General features: G+C 42.9%; 1 long non-coding RNA gene across 1 annotated transcript; it reads right to left on the reverse strand.

Moving 5' to 3' along the window:
* Positions 1-656: 656 nt before the first annotated feature.
* Positions 657-11,052, reverse strand: LOC306649973. The gene is made up of 3 exons (XR_013760757.1): positions 9,927-11,052; positions 6,835-6,909; positions 657-1,021 (listed from the first exon to the last, which is right to left on the reverse strand). It is a non-coding gene; the product is annotated as an uncharacterized lncRNA (long non-coding RNA).
* Between the last annotated feature and the right edge of the window lie 80 nt (positions 11,053-11,132).

The following is an 11,132-nucleotide window of genomic DNA, read 5'->3' on the forward strand; positions in this document are numbered from 1 at the left end:
TGGAATGGACCCACCATTTGACCCAGCTATCCCACTCCTCGGTTTATACCCAAAGGACTTAAAATCAGCATTCTACAGTGATGCAGCCACATCAATGCTCATAGCAGCTCAATTCACAATAGCTAGATTGTGGAACCAACCGAGATGCCTTCAATTGATGAATGGATAAAGAAGCTGTGGTGTATATATATACACGAGGGAATGTTACTCAGTCATAAAGAAGAATAAAATTATGGCATTTGCTGGTAAATGGATGAAGTTGGAAACTATCATGCTAAGTGAAATAGGCCAAGCCCAAAAAAACCAAAGGCCAAATGTTTTCTCTAACAAGTGGATGACGCTATATAATGAGGGGGGTGAGGGGGAGAAGAGAAGAATGAAGGAACTTTGGATGGTGTAGAGGAAAATGGGGTGGGAGGGGATGCGGGACAGAAAGATAGTAGAATGAAACAGTATTACCCTATGTATATGTATGATTACATGAATGGTGTGAATCTACATTGTGTACAACCATAGAAATTAAAAGTTATACCCCATTTGTGTACAATGAATCAAAATGCAGTCTGTAAAAATTTTAAAAATTAATAAAAATAAAATAAAAAATAATTTTTAAAAATAATTGTGGGGGTAAAAAATTCAACAATAATTGTTGGAGATTTCTATAACCCACTTTCATTACTAGACAGACTGACTAGGCAGTAAAAGAACAGGAAAATAGAAGACTTGGACAGTAATGTCCACAAACTGAACCTGAGAAGCATCCAGAGACTGCTCCACACAACAACAGCAGATACATGTCCTTTTCAAGTACACATGGAACATTCTCCAGGACAGGCCATAAGCTAAGCCATAGTCAGCCTCAGTGAATTAAAAAGGATTCAAATCATACAAAGTATGTTCTCTGATCACAAGAAATAAAATTTGAAATTAATAGTAAAAAGAAATTTAGGGGGTTGGGGATTTAGCTCAGTGGCAGAGTGCTTGCCTAGCACACGCAAGGCCCTGAGTTCGGTCCTCGGCCCTGAAAAAAAAAAAAAGAAAGAAAGAATTTTGGGGAAATTCACAGTATGTAGAAATTAAACAACACTATTAACTAACCAATGAGTCAAAGAAGAAACCACAAACAGTGGATTGGGGCATGCCTATAACCCCAGAAGCTTGGGAGGCTGAGGCAGGAGGATCACAAGTTCAAGGCCAGCCTCAGCAACCTAGTGAGACCCTGTACTAAAATAAAAAATGAATAGGTGGGGATGTTGCTCAGTAGTAGAGTACCTCTGGATTTCATCCCCAGTACCAAGAAAGAGAGAGAGAGACATAAGAAGGGAAGGAAGGGACTGAATAGACATTGCTCCAAAAAACATACTCAAATGGCCAATAAGCATACCTCTTCACATCTACTAGAATGACTATAACAAAAAACCAAGTAATCATAGTGTTGATAGCAACTTAGAAAAAATGAAACTCCCATATATTGCTGGTGGTGATAATAAAACAGTGCAGTCAGTATAGAAAACAATTTGGCAGCACCTTAGAGAATTAAACATTGCCACACGTGGTGTTTCACACCTGTAATCCCAGCAGCTCAGGAGGCTGAGGATTGTGAGTTCAAAGCCAGCCTCAGCAAAAGTGAGGCACTAAGAAACTCAGTGAGACCCTGTCTCTAAACAAAATACAAAATAGGGCTGGGGATGTGTGATTGAGTGCCCAAGTTCAATCCCTAGAATCCCCCCCCCCAAAATTAAACAGAATTACCATATGATCCAACAATTTCACTCATACACATACATCCAAGAGAGCTAAAGATATATTTGCCCAAAAATGTGTATACGAATGTTCATAGCAGGAGCTGGGGTTGTGGCTCAGTGGTAGAGTGCTTGCCTGGCATGTTTGAGGCACTGGGTTCAATTCTCAGCACCACATATAAATAAATTAATTAAATAAAGTCGAGAACTAAAGAAAAAAAAAAAAAATGTTCGTACAGAGCCAGGCACAACCCTAATCCCAGAAACTTGGAAAGTTGAGGTGGAAGGGTTGCAAGTTCAAGGCCAGCCTCAGCAACTTAGTGAGGCCCTAAGCAATTTAGTGAGACTCTGTCTCAAAATAAAAAATAGAAAGGGCTGGAGATGTAGCTCAGTGGTAGAGTGCCCCTGAGTTTAATGTGGTATACCCATGCAACAGGATATTGTTCAGCTGTTAGAAAAAATAAAAGTACTGATAAAGGCCACAACCCAGATAAACTTTGAAAACATCATGTTAAGTGAAAAAAGCCAGATTCAAAAGACCATATATTATGTGGTTCCATTTATACGAAATGTCTCGAATAGACAGAAGGCAGATTAGTAGTAGTCAGGAGCTGGAGAGTGGAGATGTGGGCAGTGACCGTTGATGGGTATGCAGTTACTTTTGGGAGTGATGAAAATGTTCTGAAATTGGATAGCGGTGATAGTTGCACAATCTCATGACTAGCATATAAACCACTGATCTGTACCTTTTAAATAGCGAATTTGGGGCCTGGGGGTGTAGTGGAGTGGTAGAACTTGTGCTTAGCATGCAAAGGCCCTGGGTTCTGTCCCCGGGACCAAACAAACAAACAAATGGTGAATTTTATGGTATGCAGTTTATATCTCAATTTTAAAAAGTTGACTTCAAGGCACGAAGTATTAAGGCATATGACATCAATGAATCTCAAAAATGTTACACTGATTATAAAAATCATTCACAAACGCTACATACCATCTGATTCCATTCATATGAAATCTAGAAAAGCAAAACTAGAGATGAATTTGACCCAGAGTCACCCACTTACAGTCTCTGCTTAGAGTCAGACAGACATGGGTTTGAGTTCAAGAGCTGACACTTATCAATTATGTGGCCTTTAGACAAAGGGGAATGAAGGGAAGGGAGTGGGGTGGGAATAGGAGACAGCTGAATGAATCAGACATCACTTTCCTATGTTCATATATAAATACACAACCAGGGAAACACCACATCGGGTACAACCACAAAAATGGAAAGTTATACTCCACGTAAGTATAATGTGTCAAATACAATCTACCATCATGTATATCTAAAAAGAACAAAATTTTTTAAAAAAATTATGTTGACTAGAGTCCAAATCACCCAACTTTCTCACCTTAACCCCCATAAGAAGAGGATGATATATATTTCACAAACTATTTAAAAATTCAAGTATGTACCTCACCACCAACAACAACAAAAATTTAAAACATTCTGTCTTCCTCGCCAATTTAGCCATTGCTTATCTGGCACATAGGTACTTAAATCTATATTGAGCTGGGCACAGTGGTACTCGCCTATAATCCCAGTAGCTAAGGAGGCTGAGGCAGGAGAATCACAAGTTCAAAGCCAGCCTCAGCAACTTAGCTAGGCCCTAAGCAATTCAGTGAGACCCTATCTAGAAATAAAAATAAAAAGGGCTGGGGATGTGGCTTAAGTGCCCCTGGATTCAATCCCCAGGACCAAAAATAAATAAATCTATTTTGAAATAATATAATGAACTGCTTCTGCAGTTGACAGGAATACAGAAGTAAATTTACACAAGCAGAAAAAGTAGGGATCTTACAGCCCTCACATTTACAATCACTGCATTCTATCACCCCACAAATGAATCTGGAATGACAAATCGTGATTAAGTTCCATGGAAGGAAAGAACACCATGAGGGAGTCATGTGAACAGCACATATTGGGGGGCAGGGAGAAGGCCGTGTGAAGACCACACTGAGCCAATACAAGGGCTGACTACCCCCACTATACTCCCACATCAAAAACAGTATTTTATTTTTCATGCTGCATTTTAACAGAGACACAGTCAACTCTGAGTGTCACCGTGGCCACGCCTCTGTGAGTTGCCCTTTGCAAGGTTAGGCTCCTTTCTAAATTCTTTTTTTGGGGGGAGCAGAAGAAAGGGTATCAGGGATTGAACTCAGGAGCACTCGACCACTGAGCCACATCCCCAGCCCTATTTTGTATTTTATTTAGAGACAGGGTCTCACTGAGTTACTTTTTGCTCTTACTTAGCGCTTTTGTTGAGGCTGGCTTTGAACTCACAATCCTCCTGCTTCAGCCTCCTGAGCCTTTGGGATTACAGGCATGGATCACTGTGCCTGGCACCCTCTTTCTAAATTCTAAAGAGAAGCTGAATCTAAATTATTTTGGTACTGGGAAATGAACCCAGGGGTGCTTAACCACTGAGTCACATCTTTAGCCCTTTTTTATGTTTTATTTTGAAAGAGAGTCTTACTGAGTTGCCTAGGGCCTAGCTAAGTTGCTGAGGCTGGCTTTGAACTTGTGCTCCTCCTGCCTCAGCCTCCCAAGCAGCTGGTGTTACGGGCGTGTGCCACTGTGCCCCACTTGCTATGGTGTTTAACTTGCAGAAAAGTAATGTCTGTCTAAAGAAACCCAGGAACTATCCTGGTGGGGTAGTGCGTGCCGGAGGAGGCTGAGGCAAGAGGATTACAAGTTCAAGGCCAGCCTCAGCAACTTAATGAAACCCTCAGCTACTTAGCAAGACCCTGTGTCAAAATAAAAAGTGAAAAATGACTGGGGATGTAGCTCAGTGATGAAGCATCCCTGGGATCAATCCCAGTACCACTGAAAAAAGGGGGGACTAGGATATAGCTAGGATGTAGCTACTAGAATGTAAATGTAGCCCCTCTACATCTCTAGTTCAATCTCTAGTACCATTACAACAGAAAAAGGAGAAGGAGAAGAACTAGTACTATTACTACTACTGTTGCTGGAACTAGCCCTAGGAAGTGAGGTCTCTTGTGATGTTCTGGCCAGAGAAGAAAGGAGACACTCCCTAAATGACAAAGACCTCACTCAGCATGCAGCCCTCCAGCCCACTGCCCCCTCCACCTCCTTGTCTTCCTTATAAAAAAAAAAACAAAACAAAAAAAACCCTTTCATGTACCCAAATTCCCAAAGATAGACTTTTTTTTTCCTTCCAGTCCTGGGGATAAAACCTGGGGACTTGTACATGCTAGGCAAGTATTCAACCACTGAGCCACATCTCTAGCTCAAAGATAGAACTTTAAGGACCATAGTTCCCCTGCCATCTTCCAGGTACCAGCCTTTGAATAAAACTGATTTCTTGCTGGGCATAGTGGTGTATACCTGTAATCCCAGGAGGCTGAGGCAGAAGGATTGCAAATTCAGATTCAGGAGGCTGAGACAGGAGGATTGCAAGTTCAAAGCCAGCCTCAGCAAATTAGATAGGCCCTAAGCAACTTAGTGAGACTCTGTCTCAAAATAAAACTTTAAAAAAAGGGCTGAGGATATGGCTCAGTGGTTAAGCGTCCCTGGGTTCAATTCTTGGTACCAAAAATAAAACAAAAAAATGAATTTCCTTCCCATCAACCCTCATCTCCCGAGTACTGGCTTTTAAGCGTCGAGTAGCCGGACCTGGATACAGTAACATAAGCTCATTCAGAAAGGGCTTCCCAGATGATGAAGGGTATGGATAACCATGCCATAAATATTTAATTCACTCATGGAACAAATATCTATCAGGTGCAAAACACTACTTGACACTGAAGAGGTCTTAAAAGAAAAGACACCAGTATTATGGCCTTCAAGAAATTGTACAATCTAGCCAGGTGTAGTGGCACACACCTATAATCCCAGTGATTCAGGAGGCTGAGGCAGGAGGATTGCAAGTTTGAGGCCTAGAAAACTTAGCGAGACCCTACCTCGATATTTAAAAAACAAAAAGAGGACTGCAGTAAGGGCCCCAGGTTTAATCCCCAGTACCACACCCAAAAAAGTACATTCTACTGGGGAGGGCAGGATAAATACATAAGTAAATACAGTACAAATCTGCCACTTGTCCTAAAGTATGAAATAGGTCCTAAGGTATGAAATATGGTGTACCATATGAAATTAGAGGACATCAGGAAATGCTTCATAAGGAAGTGACATCTGAGCTAACCCTAGCAATGCAAAGGATTCTGTTACTTGGGATGCTCCCACATAAGGAATCCCAAATAACAAAAATAGAACGATTGAAGGCACAGAAACAGCAATCTATATGATAAGCAAGCTCTTGAGTGACTCTGTTGGGCTACAGCAAAAGTTTCATCTAGGAAAGGAGCCTGAAAAAAATCTAGATCAAAGTCATCAGGACTTGAATGATAATAAAGGAATTCGGACGTTATTTCATAGTCAACAGGAGGAATTAAAAGTTTCTAAACAGAAAAATGTTGTAACAGACACTACTATGTCATCGGCCCAAGATTTTTTGGGAACAGTGTCCCAATTTTTCCATGAGTCTGTAGAGGAGACCACCAACCCCACATTGGTCCAGGTTCAAGGATTTGCCTAGGCTCCAAACACCTACTAGCCAGGCAGAGGCTGGGGGATTTAGTTACAAGAAGACAGAGAGACAGAAGCAGAAAGTCAAAGAAAGAAGAGTTTTTCCCCTGCTGAGTTCCTGAAAAATAATCATGAATGAATCTGAAAGCTGCTGGCAGCCATCTTGCCAGAGAGAGAGGAGGGGCTGCCTGGGAAAGGAACCAATTCAGAAAAGAAAGCGAAGAGAGAGGCCCAAGTCCTAATGGCATTGTTTGAATCCTTGGGGCCCACAGTGCCTTCATGTTTATCTCTGACCTTTTCAGTAAATAAGCCAATAAATTTCCTTCCTTTCTTTCTTAAGTCAATTTGAACTGGGTATTTGACCACTTGTTACTGAAAGATTCCTGCCTAGTACAAACCTAATCAGGGCTGTGGTTTCAGCATTTGAAGAGGAGGAATCTGAAGGAAAGGACAGGAGTTAGCAAATACTAATAGTACAAAACCAGACATGGTGGTACATACCTGTAGTTCCAGACTCTGGAGGATGAGGCATGAGAAATTCAAGACCAGCCCGAGCAACATAGCAAGACCCCATCTCTAAAAAAGCAAACAATGACAAAAGAAAACTAATAATACAACACAATAATAAGGGGGAAATGAAATGGAAAAATCACAAGGAAACAGACAAAACCAAACTGAGGCAAAATCTACAAAATAACTAGTTTATAATCTTCAAAACTGTCAAGGCATACAAAAGTAAAAAATTAAAAAGACTAAGCCCAGTGGAGTGCTCACAACTGTAACCCCAGTGACTCAGGAGGCTGAGGCAGAACGATCAATTTTGAGGCCAGCCTCAGTAATTTAGCAAGACCCTTGTCTCAAAGTAAAAATTAAAAAGGGTTATGGCAGCGGCACATGCCTTTAATTCTAGCAATTTGGGAGGCTAAGGCAGGAGGATAGCAAGTTCAAAGCCAGCCTCAGCAATTTAACAAGCCCTAAGCAACTTAGTGAGATGCTTTCAAAATAAAAAATATAAAAAAGGGCTGGGGATTTGGCTCAATGGTTAAGTGCCCCTGGGTTCAACCCCTGGCAAGGAACTGGGGAGAATACTAAAAGAGGATATGGGGAGAAACTAAAAGAGGGAAAAATGAAAAAATAACAGGGGTCAATGCTAAGAGAATAAGAGTGATAATAGTGATATTAACCCAAAGAGTTCAGGCAGGAATAAAACAGGTTTCGGAGGAGAGAATCTTTTTTTTTTTTCAGTGCTGAGGTTTAAACCCAGGTCCTTGCACATGCTTTACCACTGAGCTACACTCCTCTGCCCCAGTCTTCTTATATCTTCTAATACATGAAGAAGTATCACAATAAAACTGTAACAGAATTTTTGTTTTTGCTACTGGGAGTTGAACCCAGGGGCACTTTACCACTGAGACACATCCCCAGCCCTTTTTACTTTTTATTTTGAAGCAGGGTCTCACTAAGTTGCTTAGGGTCTCCCTAAATTGTTGAGGCTGGCCTCAAACTTGAGGCCTTCCTGCCTTGACCTCCTGAGTCACTGGGATTACAGGCATGTGCCATTGCACCCAGCGGAATTTTTTTTTTTAAACTAATCAGTACATATCTTGATCAATTTCTAAAATCATCCTGATCCCTATTCCTGCATACATGCTGCTTCTGGGTTCAAGCTGGCCAATTAAACAAGTTAAAGTGGGAATGTTCAGAATGTTTGTTCATGCTCTTCTTCAACCTTCCAGACCTTCAAATCATAAAAAGAACTAGTTTAAGATTTAGCCTAAGGGGCTGGGGAGATAGCTCAGTTGTTAGAGTGCTTGCCTTGCAAGCTCAAGGCCCTGGGTTCGATATCCCCAGTACCAAAAAAAAAAAAAAAAAAAAAAAAAAAAAAAAAAAAAAGATTTAGTTTAAGTTTATCCAAATGACAAAGGAGAAGGTCAAACAGGACTCATTACAAAAACTTTTAACAATGCAGTGAGCTGTGAGATAATGAACAAACGGATGGAAAAAAATAATTCCCAAGCCCCTTCCAGTGCTGATAGCATCTGCTTCACATGGTCACTGTGAGGATTACAGGAGGTAATGTACATGAAGGCACCTGGCACGGAATTAGTTGACTATGAAGTAGACTAAGAAATCCCAGTCCAATCCTCTAAGGAAATACCAATCTCAGCCACTAGAGGGGAATCTCAGTCACACTCCTTAGGGGCCCTGGCAGCATGAGGTGGCAGGCTGCCTGCTCCCGACACACCAGCCTTTCCCATGCTGGGAAACTCACTCCCACTCAGGAAGCCTGGCTCCAAGCTGAACTCCATGGTGCGTTCTCTGAGTCACTATATTCTCCCACAGTTGCAAAACAATCTGGCAAAAATCCCTCAAGGGCTTTTACTGCTTACTGAGTAAACTCCCTGCCAAAACCCAAGGCCTTCCTCAGTCTGGCCCCAGCCTACCTCTCCAGCCTGATACTCCCCTTTTTTTCTGCAGCTATGCTGAACAAGTTACACTCTTGCCTCTGTGTCTCAGCATATGCTGCTCCTTGTCTTTGATGCCCTTCCTCTATCCCAACCTTCTGCAACCTAATTTATCTTTCAGTGGTTCAAAGGCTACCTCCACGAGCCAGGCACGGTGGTACATGCCTATAATCCCTGTGATTTGGGAGGCGGAGGGAGGAGGACCAAAAGTTCGAGGCCAACCTCAGCAATTTAAGGAGACCCTTGTCTCAAAATAAAAAATATAAAGGACTGGAGATGGATTTCAGTGGCAGAGCACTCCTGGGTTCAAACCCCAGTACCACATACACCCAAAAAGCCACCTCCGCCATTACCCTCCTCACTTCTCCAGAAAAAGCAATCCCAAGCTCACATATTATGTATTTATTATATTCATTCATCTACCATTAAGTTGATTTAAGTATGTGCATCTTAAATAGATTAGAAGCTCCATTAGTAGAGAATCTGGTAGGTAATTTGTCCAAGGTCACACAGCAAATAAGTGGCAAAAATGAGATTTTAATCCAGGCAATTTGCCTCCAGTGAGTTCTTTCTCTTAGCAATAAATCCACAGTATAGTAATCTTCCACAATGTCTAGCTCAGAGCTTGCTTACAGGGCTATTTAATAGTTTTTCAAATAGCTGGGTGTGGTGGCCCATGCTTGTGATCTCATTGGCTAGGGAGGTTGAGGCAAGAGAATCTCGAATTCAAAGCCAGTCTCAGCAACTTAGCAAGGCCCTAAGCAACTCAGTGAGACCCTGTCTCTAAATAAAATATTTTTAAAAGACCTGAGGATGTGGCTCAGTGGTTGAGCACTCTTGGGTTCAATTCCTGGTACAAAAAAAAAAAAAAAAAAAAAAAATAGTTTATCAAGTGAATAACTAAAAACATAACTGATCTAATTAGTACCTCTTAAACCTTCAGTGACTTGTAAGCTATTGGGAATCAGCAACTCAGTCTCATTAATCTGAGTTAGAGTGCCTGGCCATGTATCTAATTATGAGCAATTTCAGAATCATAATTACTGTTCCATTTTGTCTCTTGATCTGTAATGCATACAAGGACCTACTCCTAGCTTCCTAGGGAGAAAAAACAATGTGATTACTTACTAAAACAAGGAGCTGTGTGTTGGCAAAGCTTCCAGCTCATATCTTCACTGGGAGGTGATGGGGATGGACTTGGTGGTATTTGAGGTCCCCTTCTTCAGTTTGAACAATCTGATCCTGAGATAGTATGGAATTACAAAGGGCCTCCGCTTCTGTGTCAGAAAACATTATTTTGAGCCTCAGCTCTGTCACTATTACAGTGACCTTTACTCCAGTAAGTCCTAAATCTCAGATTCCCCATCCGTAAGTTAGTTCATTCATTCAAAAAAAGTTTTTGAACATCTGAGACCCAGGCACCGGGGGAACAGTAACAAGACCATGAACAAGGCAAGGCCTCTCTGCTTTCAGCCACAACAATCAGATGAGACCTGTATTGCGGGGTTGTCTAAGTTACAGGGGGAAAAAAAAAAAAAATGATGATATTAATAGGATTAGTTTTGTCAAATCCAACAAAACTCTTAATTTTTTTTTTTAAAGACGGATAGTATATTTTAATTAAATGCAGCCAACTTCGCAGCTTTTGTGTCTTCCCATGTTTCTCAGGAGATGTAGGCTGTAGTTCTGGCCTCCAGGCAACAAGACAGAGGATGGCTGTCTTGCATGGCTGCATGGCTGAGTTGCTGGCAGGCTCCATACCCCACTTTGCAGCCTCTTGTCTGAAATACACCAGGCTGGGTCTGGACCCCTGGCTTCACCAGCTCCCAGTAGAGCTGAGGGACTCCAAGACACCAGCCACCTCCCAGACTTCCGTTTGCTCATCTCTAAGAGGTCAGAAGCAGGTCTCCCAGGGCGACTGTGAAACAGGGATGGGGTCACTTAACATCGGGGCAGAGTCGGCTCAGGGCGGTAAACCACAAAGGCCTGGTGAGGGTTCCGTGTGGAGCCGCTGGGCGGCTGCCCCTGGGGCTGCAGCCCTCGCTCCAGAGACCAGGCCCCCCGGTTCCGTCCCGGCTCCAGCGCACTGTCGTGGGTGGCTCTGGGTAAATCGACTGCCTCGCCATCGAGGGGAGGATGTGGATCGGCTCCCAGGCCGCCTGGCCGAGCCCCGGGGCCGACTGGAGCACTCCAGACGGGCGCGGGGTGCGGACCAGGGCACCGCGGCGGGAAAAGCTGGCGCGCGCGGGCGGGTCGCGTGACGGCCGCGAGCCCGCGCGGGGGCGGGGCGGGCGGGGGCGGGGCCTGGCGCGCGCGGGCCCCGCGGGTGACAGG

This window comes from Sciurus vulgaris (assembly GCF_902686455.1).
Source record: "Sciurus vulgaris genome assembly, chromosome: 18".
NCBI classification, from domain to species: domain Eukaryota; kingdom Metazoa; phylum Chordata; class Mammalia; order Rodentia; family Sciuridae; genus Sciurus; species Sciurus vulgaris.